Source organism: Plecotus auritus, assembly GCF_963455305.1.
Source record: "Plecotus auritus genome assembly, chromosome: 3".
NCBI lineage: Eukaryota > Metazoa > Chordata > Mammalia > Chiroptera > Vespertilionidae > Plecotus > Plecotus auritus.
In genome coordinates, this window is record NC_137772.1 from 66,522,297 (window position 1) to 66,538,377 (window position 16,081).

The window sequence follows — 16,081 nt, forward strand, 5'->3', positions numbered from 1 at the left end:
CGCCTATGTCTTGGTTACTAGAATAATACATACAATGACTATAAATGTTAAGTGACATCTTTCAAAATTTACCAAGTTACTATTAGATCCTTTAGACAAGGAAATGAATAAAACAGAGCCCCTGTTCTTAAGTTCACAATTTAGAGATGAAGAGCCACATGAATATAAAATATCTACAATGAAATATTGTTACTGAAGAGATTAATATGCAGTTTCAGTGGCAGTATTTAGCAAAAAAGGAATTTTGTGGCACTTGGAATATACTTCTCCCCTAATCTTCCCTCCACTCACCAGACCAGCAGAAATGAACTGTGGAGCTATGGGAGAAAGGTGGAAGTAAAAACCTTAAAGCCATAACCTGGCCCTGCTTACTATGAGCCTCATTTCTCATGATCACACTTCATCTTTCAACTCTAATGAAGATCTGAAGTTCTCTCAATGCACCAAGCTCCTTCTAATGTGTTGTCAATGCCTGAATAACTGCACAGTACTTGAATATTTGCCTCCTACAGAACACCTATCTCACTGTACCATCAAATTAGCATTCTATATACCTCACCAGAATGTAAACATCTTAAGGGTAGAAACTGAGCCTCTATCATTATACACAATACTTGGTATACAGTAAAAGTGAAATAAATGCTTCTGAACAAATTAATTAAGAGTTAAATAAATATGGGAAATGGGAGAAGCATGACACAGGGACAGAGTTCCTACTTATTTTCCCTCTCTGAACTTACAAGGTTTTGCAAGCCACTGTCAACTCTACCCCAGAATCTGTTATGTTAAACACAACTTGTCCCAAGTCACTTCTTAAGTAGCTGACCACCTAAGTGTGGTCACATTCATTCCTCAAATACTGAGTTGTTTCTATGCAAATGGTCCTGGGCGAGACACTGTAGATACAAAGATGAGTAAGATACTGTGTCTTTTTAAAAGTATTTATATATAATTTTAAAATGTCATAACTGCCCCCCCAAAAGAAAATAAAATGTCATCCCCCAAATTTCTATTGAAGGGTTGTTTGAAAATGTAATTATGGGAAAACTATATTCAATGTGTTTTGCTTGGTGTAGTATTAGGATCTTCTCCTACACTGATGTTCCCCATGAGGAAGGAAATTTACTATGGTATCTATCTAATAATAGGATAATATGCAAATTGGTCGGGATGCCGTCACATAACGACTGATCAGCAGGCGCCTCCCTTGGTACATTTCCATCAGAGTTCTTGGTTGATCAAGTACATTGTCAATGAGTAGTAATATTTTCCAAGGAATCTTTCTTTCCTAAGCTGCGAGGCCCGAGGTAGGTAGGATAGGATACATTAGGAGGGGATACGAAAGGAGAGGGAGAGGCCTGCATGCAGACAGGCCGAGAGGAGAAACGGAAATTCAGAAAGGGAACAAGAAAAAGACACAGGAATAGAAAAGGAAAGGAAATGCAGGGTTGAACGCGGGAGAGGGTGGCGACCGTGGGGGGGGGCGAAGCAGGTGCGCCCGGCGAGGGGCAGGGCACAGGCGGTGCAAAGTGGGAAGCCCCGCCCAGACACGGGAGGAGGGCAATGGCCCCCAGCACGGGCCATTGGCAGGGATGCGCCTGTGGGTCCCGGGATGGAGGGAGGGGTGGACGGTCCGAGGCCTTCCGAGCAGAGGTGCTCCTGCTTCGCGGCAGAAGCACCCGGGCCACGTGGGCCTCGGCCACCCTCACTGGGCCCGGCGTCCTGTGATGGGAGGGGTCTGTGTAGCTTAGTTGGGGCAGAATCGGACACTAAGGAGGGTACCCCTTTTGTCCCCGAGGGCTGGACCCCAAAGACACTGGCCAGGGTTGGGTTGGTAGCACATTAAGTATACTTTGTTGACTAGAAGTTGGGGCAGCCTGGGCAGGGAATGGGAGGAGGATGGCGGCGGGGAGGCCGGGGAAGGGGGGGCGGTGAAGGCCTGGACGGGCTGGGCCCTGGACTGGGGGTTAATGCCCCCTGAATGGAAGCTTTAATATTAAAGTGTGCTCAGGTGGGGCTGGAAGCAAGTCCCAGAGAAAAAAGCGGAAAGTTTAAAAGAGAAATAAGTGAACATGGCGGGGGGGTAATAATAGGGAAGGAGGGAGGGAGGCAGGGTTCAGGCTCACAAGGGAAAGGCGAATGGGAGGGGAGGGTGGGAGGAGTAAGAAGGAGACAGACATGGGAATAAAGGGAGAGAAGGGAGGAGGGAGGGAGGGAGAGGGGCCACGGGAGGTTCAAAGGAAGGGAGGGAAAGAAAGCAGGAAAGGGAAGGATGCTAAAATCAGGTGAGGCCAAGAAAATAGTTAAATAAAAAGAAGAAACAGAATGTGAGAGTGAGGGGAGTTTAAAAGGAGTAGTAAGAAAATTAAGTATAGGGTGATTTTTTTAAAATGTAGTCAGACATCCCCTGAGGGCTCCTGGACTGTGAAAGGAGCTCCCCCTCCCCCAGCGTGCACAAATTTCATGCACCAGGCCTCTAGTCTATATAATAAAAGCCTAAGCAACCATTACAGTGGAACGACTGGTCGCTATGATGCGCACTGACCACCAGGTGGCAGACGCTCAACACAAGAGCTGCCCCCTGGTGGTCAATGTGCTCCCACAGGGGGAGCGCCGCTCAGCCAGAAGCCAGGCTCACAGCTGGTGAGCGCAGTGGTGGTGGCAGGAGCCTCTCCTACCTCCACGGCAGCACTAAGGAGCAGTGAGCCGAGCACTAAGGAGCAGCTAGCAGGCGGGCGGTAAGGAGCAAGGCATCCTGGACTGCAAGATGGATCCCGGACTGCGAGAGGGTGAAGGCTGGGCTGAGGGGACTTCCCCTCCCCCAGTGCACTAGACCTCTAGTTTATTATAGGATCACAGCTGAGGATACTCCATCATCATCATCATCATCATCATCTCAAGAAACCATTTTCTTTGCTCATTCATGAGAAGCAGTACCTCATGAGATAGCAGCAATTCAGTCACATCTTTAGGCTTTACTTCTAATTTTAGTTCTCTTGCTATTTCCACATCTGCAATTACTTCCTCCACTGAAGTCTTCCTCCACAAAGTCATCCCTTAGGGTTGGAATAAGCTTCTTCCAAACTCCTGTTATTGTTTGATATTTTAACCTCTTCCTATGAATCACAAATGTTCTTTAAGGGAAAAAAAAAAAAAAAAAAAATATATATATATATATATATATATATATATATATATATATAGACTAGAGGCCTGGTACATGAAATATATATATTGATTTCTGAGAGGAAGGGACACGGAGAGAGAGATACAGCATCCATGATGAGAGAGAATCTTTGATCAGCTGCCTCCTGCATGCCTCACCCTGGGGATTGAACCAACAACCCGGGAATATGCCCTAACCAGGAATCAAACCATGACCTTCTGGTTCATAGGTCAGTGCTCAACTACTGAGCCACACAAGCCGGGCATGAATGTTTTTAATGACATCTAGAATAATGAATCCTTCCCAGGTTTAAAATTTACTTTGTCCAGATCTATCACAGGAATCACTATTTATGGCACCTATAGCCTTAAGAAATGTATATCTTAAATAAAATGAGGCTTGAAAATCGAAATTTCTCCTAGTTCCATGGGCTGCAGAATGAATGTTGTGCTCACAGACATGAAAACAACATTGATCTAGTTGTACATTTCCATCAGAGCTCTTGGTTGATCAAGTACATTGTCAATGAGTAGTAATATTTTCCAAGAAATCTTTCTTTTCTAAGCAATAGGTGTCAATCATGGGCTTACAACACTAGTAAACCATGTTGTAGACAGATATGCTGTCATCCAGGCTTTGTTTTTCCATTTGTAGAGCATATGCAGAGTAGATTTAACATAATTCTTAAGGGCTCTAGGATTTCTGGAATGGTAAATAAGAACTGGTTTCAACTTAAAGTCACCAGCTGCATTAGCCCCTAACAAGAGAGTCAGCCTTTGTTTGTAGCTTTGAAGCCAGGCACTGACTTCTCTATAACTATAAAAATCCTAGATGACATCTTCTTCCAATATAATGCTGTTCCTCCTACATTGAAAATCTGTTTAGTACAGCCACCTTCATTAATTATCTTAGCTATATCTTCTGGATATCTTGCTGCAGCTTCTACATCAGCACTTGCTGATTTACCTTGCACTTTTATTATAGAGGTGGCTTCTTTTCTTAAACCTCATGAACTAGCCTTTTCCAGCTTCAAACACTTTCTTCTGCAGCTTCCTCACCCCTCTCAGCCTTCATACTGAAGAGAGTTAGGGCCTTGCTCTGGATTAGGCTTTGGCTTAAGGGAATGTTGTGGCTGGTTTGATCTTCTAAACTTTATACACGTCTGTGATAAGGCTGTTTCGCTTTCTTATCATTCATATGTTCAGTGAGTGGCACTTTTAATTCCTTCAAGAACTTTTCCTTTGCATTTACAACTTGACTAACTGTTTGATGCATGAGGTCTAGCTTTTGACCTAGCTTTCTTGGCCTATGACATGGTTTCCTGACTAAGTTTAATCATTTCCAGCTTTTGTTTTAAAGTAAGAGACATGAGACTGTTCGTTTCCTTGAAAATTTAGAGGCCGTTGTAGGATTATTAATTGGCCTAATTTCAATATTGTTGCGTCAGGGAAAAGGAGAGAGGCAAGGGACAGAGAGAGAGAAAGAAATGAGAGAGAGAGAGATGAGAGAGATGAGAGAGATGAGAGAGAGAGAGAGAGAGAGAGAGAGAGAGAGAGAGAGAGAGAGAGAGAGAGAGAGAGAGAAACAGGTTGGTGAAGCAGCCAGAACATACATGTTTATCTGTTAAGTTCACTGTCTTATATGGGAGTGGTTCATGGCACCCAAAACAATTACAACAGTAACATCAAAAAGCACTGATCACAGATCACCATAAGAAATATCATATATGAAAAAGTTTGAAATATTGTGAGACTTACCAAAATGTGACAGACACAAAGTGAGCAAATGCTATTGGAAAAATGGCGCCAATAGGCTTGCTCGATACGGGGTTGCCACAAACCAATTTATGAAAAACACAGTATCTACAAAGCATACAGCAAAGCACAATAAAGTGAAGTATTCTGTATTAAAAACAATTTTGAAGCCCTTAGCGTTTACAGAACTACTCCTTACCCTATTGCTTCACACATTTATACTACCCACTTGATTTCTAAAGACATATGATTTTTCCATTCCTTGAAAGCAAACTCTTCCCAGTATAAATAATTATAACAAACAAAACAGAATGAGTACAGATATAAAAATGTTAGTAGGCTTGTGGTAGGCAATTGTGGGAGTTTCATTTGAGGATTTCTATGTTCTCTATGAAATGGAATACTACCAAAATCATCATCTGAGTGAGAAAGTGGTGAATGCTTAAAATAACCTCTGTGAGAAATAAGAGGACTAAAAAAAAAAAAAAAAAAAAAAAGAATTCCAGCACAATTTTGTGGGCCCATTTGAAGTTGGTTACAATAAACTTATAGTGCTTGTTACTACCTAACTGATTCTCTCTAGTAGTGCTTAGTCAGAAAAATGAAGAATAAGGTTTTATCAGGCAGGGTTTGATAAAAACACAGCTGGGGAGGAATTATAGAACACTGGTAAGAGAAAGGTTTAAGATTGATAACATGATGAAGAGGGATGTAAATAAATTTAGGAAGAGACTGATAAATAAATCACATGGACTGTTTCTATTCTGTTAACTATAAATTGGAAGCAGATGACTGAGAAACATGGATATATTGAAAGTAATATGTTTAATGATCAACCTGAATAGATAACTTCAGAAGTAAATCAGTCTGGGTGACAAGGAACAGACTTGTGGGCCAAAAGACTAAGTGCTGAAGTAGAGAAGAGGCAATCACTAAATTTGAGAAAATCAATAAAATGCATGGCCCAGGTTGTGGATGAGTCATAGAAGTAACCAAGGCAGGAATAAGATGAAAAGGAAGACTTAAATCTAGAGCAAGGCTTCCACTTTAAATAAAGAAGAATGTCCCCGTGGTCTGCAAATGAGTAAAGTTATAAGGTAGGGTATCTAGAGGACATGAATGCCCAAGAAACAGGGGTTTTCTAAGTGTGCAAGTGCCAAGATCTAAAATGTAAAGATCTAAGAGGACATCAGAATCTGGTCCTGAAATATAAGGGATATAAAATCCTGGTCCAGAGAGCCACTCTTCAGGAGGTATGACTACACACACACACACACACACACACACACACACACAATACATACATGTTTTCTTTAAATATGAACACCATATAACCAAACATAAGCAGGCACTCAGTATAGGAAGGTATATATATTCTACCAACACTTTCTTTTAGAACTTATTAGGTGAAGAAAAATTTTCCTTAAGTAAAATTACTACTTTTATATTTTGAAAAGATCTACTATTAGCAACTATAATAGATTAAAGCATAACATTGGAAAATAAAAAAAGTAGCATCTTTCTTCAAAATGAACTAAATCCAATGATTGTGGAGAATTTTGAGGTTAAGGCTAAAGAGAGGAGAAAAGGCTATTTTTCTATTATCCTTATGTATTCTTTCCTGTCTTAAACTCAACATCAACTTCTATGGGAAGACTCCAAGCCCCAAATCTGAGTTAGATGTCTGTCTTATATTTTTACACAGTACCTGCTTTTTACTTCTGTCAGAAAATGTATCACATGTGCTGTGAGCAGTCAATACTTGCCTCTCACATCATAAGGAAAGTTTTAAGAAAGTTTTCTATAATCTTAGTACCTATTACTCTCCCTTTTTATTATATAGAAGATTTGCAATTAATATAATTGCAAATCTTCTATATAATACATTTGTTAATAGAATAATATTATTCTATTAATGTAATAATAAATGTATTATATAGAAGCAAAAGAGGACATTAAATAGACTAAAACAAAAGAAGTAAACAACCTTTCAAACATTAAAAAAGGAATACACAAAATTTCCAGTCACCAGCCCTTCCCAATAGAACATTTCTATAAAATAATAAATGGGTTAACAGAAAATCTCCATTTCCTTCTATGATAATAAAAATAAAAATACGCAGAAAAAATAAGGACAATCCAAGTCCAAGAAAAGATTTCAATTGTTCGCCAATTTTCTATATATCTAGAATGGAACTGATTTTGACTGCCAAGGTTAATGTTATCTTTTCCATCTCCTAAATTATTCACACACAAAAATAATAGAAGGCTATCTCTAGCCTAAAAAAGGTAAATCTGTTATTGTAATTGCATGTTTTCTTGTCTTGCACATGACCCTTACCTTTTCTACATTCATCTGAGACCTGGAGTTCCTTGAAGACCTGCTTTATCTTTATATACCCAGTAATATTTGTACAGTAGTTACACTAGAAATGTTTGTAGAATGAACTAATATTAAAATTTCAATGGGCTTTGTGCATTTAAAATAACTAGCTCAAGATGTAGAAAAAGTGACTTTAAAATTAATAATTATCTATAATAATAAAAGAGTAATATGCTAATTAGACCAGACATCCTTTCAGATGACCTTCTGGACGAAGCCGGGACTGCAAAGGAAGCCTGGGTTCCGGGTGCCCGCTTGTGGCCGGAGGGAAGCCCGGGTCCCAGGTGCCAGAGGGAAGCCGGTGCTGGCAGGTGGGGAAGGAAGGCCTACTCTTGCACAAATTTTGTGCATCAGGCCTCTAGTATATTTATATGCAGAAAATTTTGAATATTTCAAGAAAGACAGCATAAAAGGAACTTCCATGGGGGTGGAAGTTAACTTGATGGTGGTGGTGGTGAACTGGGTGTATTCACTTTGTGAAAATTCAATTAAGATTTCTTCTGTATGTAACAAACATTTTTATTTTTTATTTTTTATTTATTTATTTATTTATTTTAAATAAATCTTTATTCAGATTATTGCAATTATTTCTCCTTTTCCCCCCCATAGCTCCCCTCCACCCATTTCCCACCCCACCTTCTGCCCTTACCTCCCCCCCACTGTCCTCATCCATAGGTGTATGATTTTTGTCCATTCTCTTCATGAACCCCCCATACCCCTTTCCCCCTGAGAATTATCAGTCCACTCCCTTTCTATGCCCCTGATTCTATTATATTCACCAGATTATTCTGTTCCTCAGGTTTTTAATTCACTTGATTTTTAGGTTTGCTTGTTGATAGATATGTATTTGTTGTTCATAATTTTTCTCTTTACGTTTTTCTTCTTCCTCTTCTTTAAGAATACCTTTCAGCATTTCATATAATACTGGTTTGGTGGTGATGAACTCCTTCAGCTTTTTCTTATCTGTGAAGCTCTTTATCTGCCCTTCAATTCTGAATGATAGCTTTGCTGGGTAGAGTAATCTTGGTTGTAGGTTCTTGCTATTCATCACATTGAAAATTTCTTGCCACTCCCGTCTGGCCTGCATAGTTTCTGTTGAAAAGTCAGCTGACAGTCGTATGGGTGCTCCCTTGTAGGTAATTAACTGTTTTTCTCTTGCTGCTTTTAAGATTCTCTCTTTGTCTTTTGCTCTTGGCATTTTAATTATGATGTGTCTTGGTGTGGTCCTCTTTGGATTCCTTTTGTTTGGGGTTCTGTGGGCTTCCTGGACTTGTAAGTCTATTTCTTTCACCAGGTGGGGGAAGTTTTCGGTCATTATTTCTTCAAACAGGTTTTCAGTATCTTGCTCTCTCTCTTTTTCTGGCACCCCCATAATTCTGATGTTGGTACGCTTGAAGTTGTCCCAGAGTCTTCTTACATTATCTTCAACTTTTTGGATTTTTTTTTGCTTTTTGCTTTTTCGGTTGAGTGTTTTTTGCTTCTTTGTATTTCAATTCTTTAACTTGATTCTTGTGTTCCTCTATTCTGTTTTTGGGTCTCTGTATAATATTTTTTTATTTCAGTCAGTGTATGTTTAATTTCTAGTTGGTCCTTTTTCATATCTTCGAGGGTCTCGTTATATTTATCGGCCTTTTCTAGGATATTCTTAAAAAGTCTTATAACCGTGGTTTTGAATTCTATATCCAGTCGTTTGTTTTCCTCCATTTCTTTCGTTTGTGATCTGATTCTATGACCCCGCATTTTCACTGATTCCCTGAGTTGGTAAGGTAGATATTTGTGCTAGGTTTCCAATATGGCCCAGTGGGTCTGCTTCCCCAGTTAACCTGAGGTGGACACTCTTGGTGCACCCCTTTGTGGACTGTGTGTACAGCCTTGTTGTAATTAAGTCTTTATTGTTGTTGGGATCACTGGGAAGAATTGACCTCCGGGCCAGTTGGCTGTAAGGATCAGCTGTGTCTATGCTGGGAGAAGTTCGGTGCTGGAGACAGCCTTATAGGATTAGACTTGCCAAATTGCAATAGCCTCTCTGCTCAGCTTGGATGGGGTGGAGTCTCAGTCTTGGCTTCCTGTCAGCCTTGCCCTTGCGCGCATGTGCGCTTTCAGTCCTCCGCCTTCCCCAGCTCGAGTCTCCGCCTGAGAGTCCAGACTCCCCCCACAAGAGCATGGGTCCCCAGGGGCTCGCCTGGAACTGGGGTTCACTGCAGTCAGAACTGGGGCTCAGTGCCGTCAGGAGCCTCTGACTCCCTTCCACTAGGGAAAGCCTGTGGCAACCTCCGCAGCCTTTGTGCGCACTGGCACGCGCACGTGCTTTCGGTCCTCCGCCTTCCCTGGCTCCCGAGTCTCCGCCCGAGAGTCCAGACTCCCCCCACAAGAGCGTGGGTCCCCAGGGGCTCGCCTGGAACTGGGGTTCACTGCAGTCAGAACTGGGGCTCAGTGCAGTCAGGATCCTCTGACTCCCTTCCACTAGGGAAAGCCTGTGGCAACCTCCGCAGCCTTTGTGCGCACTGGCCCGCGTGCGCCTTCAGACTTCTGCCTTTCGCAGCTCGAGTCTCCGCCCGAGAGTCCAGACTCCCCCCGTAAGAGCGTGGGTCCCCAGGGGTTTGCCCGGAACTGGGGTTCAGTGCAGTCAGAACTGGGGTTCAGTGCGGTCGGAGGCTTCCTTCCCCCTTCCGCCAAAGAAAGTCAGCCAGGCTCTCAGCCGCCCTTCCTCTCTGCGCGCACAAAGCCCCTTTGCCGTACCTCCAATTCTCTGTGAGCTTTTCTTTTTCCTTCTAGTTGTAGAATTTTCACTCAGCCAGCTTTCCTGTGGTTCTGGATGGTGTCCGTTCTGTCTTTTAGTTGTAGTTTTGAAATTGTTGTGCGAGGCAGCAGTTTAGGTGTTTACCTATGCCGCCATCTTGGTTTCTCCCCGTAACAAACATTTTTAAAGCAGTGAAATAAGTTCTGCAAGGAGGCTTGTATATGTCCTGGAGAGGAGGACATGTGAGAGTCACATATCAAAGGGGAAAGGGAGCAGGAAGGTGGTAGTGAATAGGTCCTCACTTTTTTTACTTGTAATGTCTCTACTGTTTGACTGTTTGGCTGACACAAAATACTGAAAATTTTATATTATAGTGTTTTGGTTAAGTTATCAACTATTAGACCTTTCATATTTATAATGAGACTAGAGGCCCAGTGCATGAAAATCGTGCACAGGTAGGGTCCCTAGGCCTGGCCGGCGATCAGGGCCAATCTGTGGGACAACTGGTGGGGCGATCGGGAGGCCCCCGCTGGCATCCACCTTGGCTGGCCTGGGGCCTGCGGGCTGGAGACAGCTCCTGCATTGAGCATCTGCTCCCTGGTGGTCAGTGCATGTCATAGTGACTGGTCATTCCACCGGTCGTTCTGCCTTTCCATCAATTTGCATATTAGGCTTTTATTATATAGGATGTCTTTCCGTCCCAAACCTCTGGTTTCTAAACATCAGCAGCTAAGCATTTTAGATTTATAGCATTAGTATTGCAGAGGTAAAAGATACCCTGGAGATAATCTACTACCATCTTCTTATTTTCAAGATAAGAACATTAAGGCCTAGAGGAGTTAAATGATTCATCCAGAATTCCAGAGCTAGCAGAAATAGAACTAGAATATAGTTTTTCGTGAGTTCATGCATAGTTTTTTCTTTTCTTAATTTCAAGTTCCTATTTATTGAGGAATCTGTTCTGTGGAAACTATAAAACTATTGACTAGAAGTAATGTTACTGCTCAAATCCAGGGTGTTAGAGAACTTTAGTTGCAAACTGTATGGGTTCAAATATGGTACATGCATAAATCATACTGATTTTGAACTCCTTTTAAAACAATTACTACAAATATTCCTTAAATACATATTTAAAAATCATTTGGCAAAACAACATCAAGCCTAAAAGTTTTCTACAAAATGTAAAACATTATTCAAATATGCAATTATATAGGTTCATTTTAAACAGTTAGCTGTGTAAACCAAAAGGCACTTACTTTAGATATAATATATTTCTTTAAATCTTTTGTCTCACCCTATGTAAATTGAAAAGAGAGTGGTAACCTATGTGTCAAAATAAATCTTTGATAAATGAAGTGATCTCCTGCCTGCGGGGTGATAGAAACAGCTAAGGCAATCAAACGAGATATAGTGACATTTACCTTAAGGTCAATGGTTCAAATCAGAATTAGTTTACAGTGGTTAGCAGTTGAGTAAATGAGAAGAAATGGTTTGATTAACTATTTTGGGAAAGTGAGAATTCACTCCTCAGAATTCTCACAAGTTGGGCAGGATAAAAAAGAAACTTCAGAAAACAGCTAACATTCCCTGAAATATGAAAACCTGAATAACAAGTATGATTAATGAAATATATCATTTTCATACACAAAGAATTAACTGGATTACTCACATATGACTACTTAAAATGAGACTCAAGGTAATCTTGCAGAATTTTTCTCAATAAATGTAACTATGTTTCTAAACAAGGAAGTTATCTTGAACAAAACACTCTTTTTGCTTCCTAGTTACCAAAGTTCTCATAAAAGAAAATTATTTCACCATTTCCTCATGAAACTTAATAGCTTTATTAAGTACAGACTCATCAATGCCCTCCTTACATAGTATTAATATTTTTTAAATGAAAGAAGCATGATGAAATGAATCTACAATACAAAACAACTGCACATAATTTAACTACATGTACAGATTCAAAATTGTGACTTGTTATAAAGAGATCTCATAATTAGGAAGTAAAAATATAGCACTTATGAAAACACTAAGTATCATACACAAGCACATGTACATTATACAGCTCAAAATATGCTAGAGACTCCTATTGACACTTATAACCAAACTCTAAACTTGAAGTAAAAGATAAACCCTATTTTCCAGTGTTAGTATCTAGCTATTATTTCCAAATGATGAGGGAATAAATTATGAAAGAGGATTTCAGAAATCCAATAACATTGGCATTTCAGGAGGACTGACTTCTTCTTCAAAGGTCAAAAATAACATTCTTGCCCTACCTGGTTTGGCTCAGTGGATAGAGCGTACGCCTGGGGACTCAAGGATCCTAGGTTCGATTCCAGTCAAGGGCACATGCCATGGCTGTGGGCTCGATCCCCTAGTGGGGGCATGCAGGAGGCAGCCAAGCAATGACTCTCTCATCACTGATGTTTCTATCTCTCCCTCTCCCTTTCTCTTTGAAATCAATAAAAATATATTTTTAAAAATCACATTCTATTAAATTTCTAAAACAGTTTCACCTCCTACCTGCCATGAACCAGCAGGTTATATGAACAAAAGCAGAATTAACTGTACTTGGGCTTTCTGTTAGGCATAATTATAAATTCAATGTAATAATTGAGATACCTTTAATCTGAAGAGTACATGTTATGCCAGAAAGGTTTCAGTTTTTATAATACTTTCTCCCAGTTATAAGTCTACTGAATTATATTAGTTTGGTTTAGATAGTTGATATGAAATTTGGGCTCTAAATAAAAATAAGGTAACCTAATGTAATACTTGGGCCTCTAGGTAAAAAGTGGCAAGATTTTCTGAGTAGCTGAAAGCAGCTGAAGAAATAGGTGGATACATGCTGCCACCGTGTGGTAAGAGAGAACTGAGGTCATTTTGGAAAAAGATAATCCAGAAAAAGTGGCAAATTTGTTTTCCTAATCCCCAGTCTCAAAACTCAGAGACCCAGCTAACAAGATCTTAGTTTCTCTTAGTAAACCACTATGGATTTGTGATAGTGGAGCAAATAAAATGGAATGAACAATGCGAAGAAAGTCACTTAAAATAAGAGTCAGGAGGCTACTAAGGAGTGATGCCCATGTTCTGCTCAAAACATCCTGGAGCCATAAACATTCTAGAACTGCTCCATGGACACACATGGACTCTACTTCCTTCCCTGTAGTTTTCACCTCCTCCATTTGCATATTGGGATTAACCAATCCCTGTTAACATAACCAGCAATCCTTCATTTGTAAGAAAGAATTACCTTTTGCGATTTTGCCTTTATAAACCCTGCCTGTCTTTGTTCTCCCAAGAGTAGTTAGTACCTAGGTTTGCATCTCTGGGATTGAAATCCTTTTATTCAGAAAATGCTTCTGACTCTGTATGACAGCCTAAACTTTTTTTCCGGTTGACAGTTGTCATTATCAGGTCATTTTTCAGGCAACTTTATTTGTTGGCTATTGTGCCCTCTTTTAAGTTTCTATTAATTTTGTTCTATGAAATAGTAGTAGTACCTTCTTATATTTGTCTTGAATTTATCCTCTTGCAAGTCAATCCTTAACTCATCTGTACTGTTTATGAACTTCAATTGCTTTTTTCCAGCTGTTGGTTTTTTTCTTTTTTCCTTTGCAGGTATCACCTTTCACCATAGTATGTGATATGCTTATTTACACTTTGTTTCCCTGCATTCCTTTTAAAATATAAACTCATCGTCTTGTTCACTGATGTAGCCCAAGCAGCTAGAACAATGCTTGCCACATAGATATAATAACTATTTAATGAATGATTTTCATTCTCATAATAAATGACCATGTGAGGCAGGTGTTACATATTATCATCCCAATTTTACAGATGGAGAAGTTTTAAGGTTTGGGGAAGAGGAGAGTAGAGAAGACTAAGTTTTTTGTTTTTTAATCTAAGGTCATCATGCCATTGTCAAGTTGCAGCAATGAAACTTGAACGAATATCTTTGAATTCTCCAAATATTATAGCAGTAATTTAATAAACCATTAAAAAAATCAACACAACATATAATTAAGCTAAAATTATTTTAGTATTAAATATTAATATTTATTGTTCATGATCCTATATAATAAAGAGGTAATATGCAAATTGACCATCACTCCAACACACAAGATGGCCACCACAAAATGGCCAGCAGGGGAGGGCAGTTGTGGATAATCAGGCCAGCAGGGGAGGGCAGTTGGGGGCGACGAGGCTGGCAATGGGAGGGCAGTTAGGGGCGACCAGGCCTGCAGGGGAGGGCAGTTGGGGGCGACCAGGCCTGCAGGAGAGGACAGTAAGGGGTGACCAGGCCAGCAGGGGAGGGCAGTTAGGGGTGTCCAGGCCAGCAGGAGAGGGCAGTTGGGGGCAATCGGGCTGGCAGGCAGAAGCAGTTAGGCGTTGATCAGGCTGGCAGGGGAGTGGTTAGGGGGTGATCAGGCTGGCAGGCAGAAGTGGTTAGGGGCAATCAGGCAGACAGGCAGGCAAGCGGTTGGGAGCCAGCAGTCCTGGATTGTGAGAGGGATGTCCAACTGCCCTTGAGTGCTCCCAGATTGGAGAGGGTGCAGGCTGGGCTGAGGGACGGCCCCCCTCCCAATGCACAAATTTTGTGCACCGGGCCTCTAGTATCCTTACAAAAAAGTCTTCACTCGTGAGACTTTAATTTTAAAATAATTATTTTTTTCTCAGTGTTGGGCAAGTTGACCTGTACTAGGCCTTTGACAGAATACAAGAACCAAACTTTAAGGGTGGCTTTAATATAAAAATAATTCTATTGTGTCTAAATCATATTCCCTGAATTTCTAAGACCTTTTATTAAATAGATAAGATAGTACTTAATTATTTTTTTCTAATTGTGATTCAATTCTGTTTATATTATTATTAAATTTAGGAAAAGGATTACATTTTTAGCTGTGAGGTGGTAAACCTTTAACAAACATGCACAAAGAAGAAGTCTGATGGTTAATTTTATGTGTGCTCTGACTACGCCACGGTACCCAAATATTTGGTCAAACATTATTTTAGATGTTTCTGTGAGGTATTATGTAATGAGATTAACATTTAAATTAGCAGACTCTGAATAAAGCAGATTATCCTCCATAATGTGGTGGTCCTAACCCAATCAGCTGAGAGCCTTACTAGAATAAAGACTGACCTCCCCTCAGCAAGAAGGAATTCTGTCAGAAGACTGTTTTTGGATTTGAACTACAACTTTTCCCTGAATCACCACCAGACTATCCTGTCAGATTTTGGACTTGGCAAGCCTCCAAAATGATGTGAACCAATTACTTAAAATCAGTATCTATCTATCTATCTATCTATCTATCTATAGATATCTATACAAACATATATACATATACACTGAGCGGCCAGATTATTATGATCTCTGAACACATAATAATCTGGCCACTCAGTGTATATCCTATATAATAAAAGGCTAATATGCAAATTGTCTCCTCGACCAGGAGTTCGACCAGCAGGCAGGCCGGCCAACAGCCCATGTCCCCTCCCCCTGGCCAGGCTGGCCGGACCCCACCCACGAATTCATGCACTGGGCCTCTAATCTACACTAATAAAAGAGAAACATGCAAATTGACCATACCTCCGCTACACCCACAAGCCATGCCCACCAGCCAATCAGGAGTGAGTATGCAAATTAACCCAACCAAGATGGCTGCAGCCATGGAGCGAGCAGGTTTGGGTTTCCCCGGCAATGGAGGAAGCCAAGCTTCCCACCCTGGCTGGGCCTGGCCTCCGCTCAAGGCTACAAAGTTTCAATTATAGAAGATAAATAAATCCCAACAAAAAATGGCAGCAGCCACGGAGCTGGAGAGAGCAGGAAGCTTGGGTTGCCCCTGGCAATGGAGGAAGCCAAGCTTCCCACCCAGCCTTGCCTGCCCTGGCCTCCCCTCAATGCTGCAAAGTTTCAATTGTAGAAGATAAATAAACCCCAGATACCAGGGCCTCCGCTTGGGTTGCCAGGGGGCGTGGCCGGCCTGCAAACCACCACAGGCCCCTCGCCCAGGCTGCCCCATGCC

General features: G+C 40.9%; 1 protein-coding gene across 1 annotated transcript in view; it reads right to left on the bottom strand.

The window, feature by feature from the left end:
• The window catches only part of PIBF1 (progesterone immunomodulatory binding factor 1), a 231,915-nt gene that overhangs the window by 196,227 nt on the left and 19,607 nt on the right, over positions 1–16,081 (bottom strand). The window lies entirely within an intron of this gene.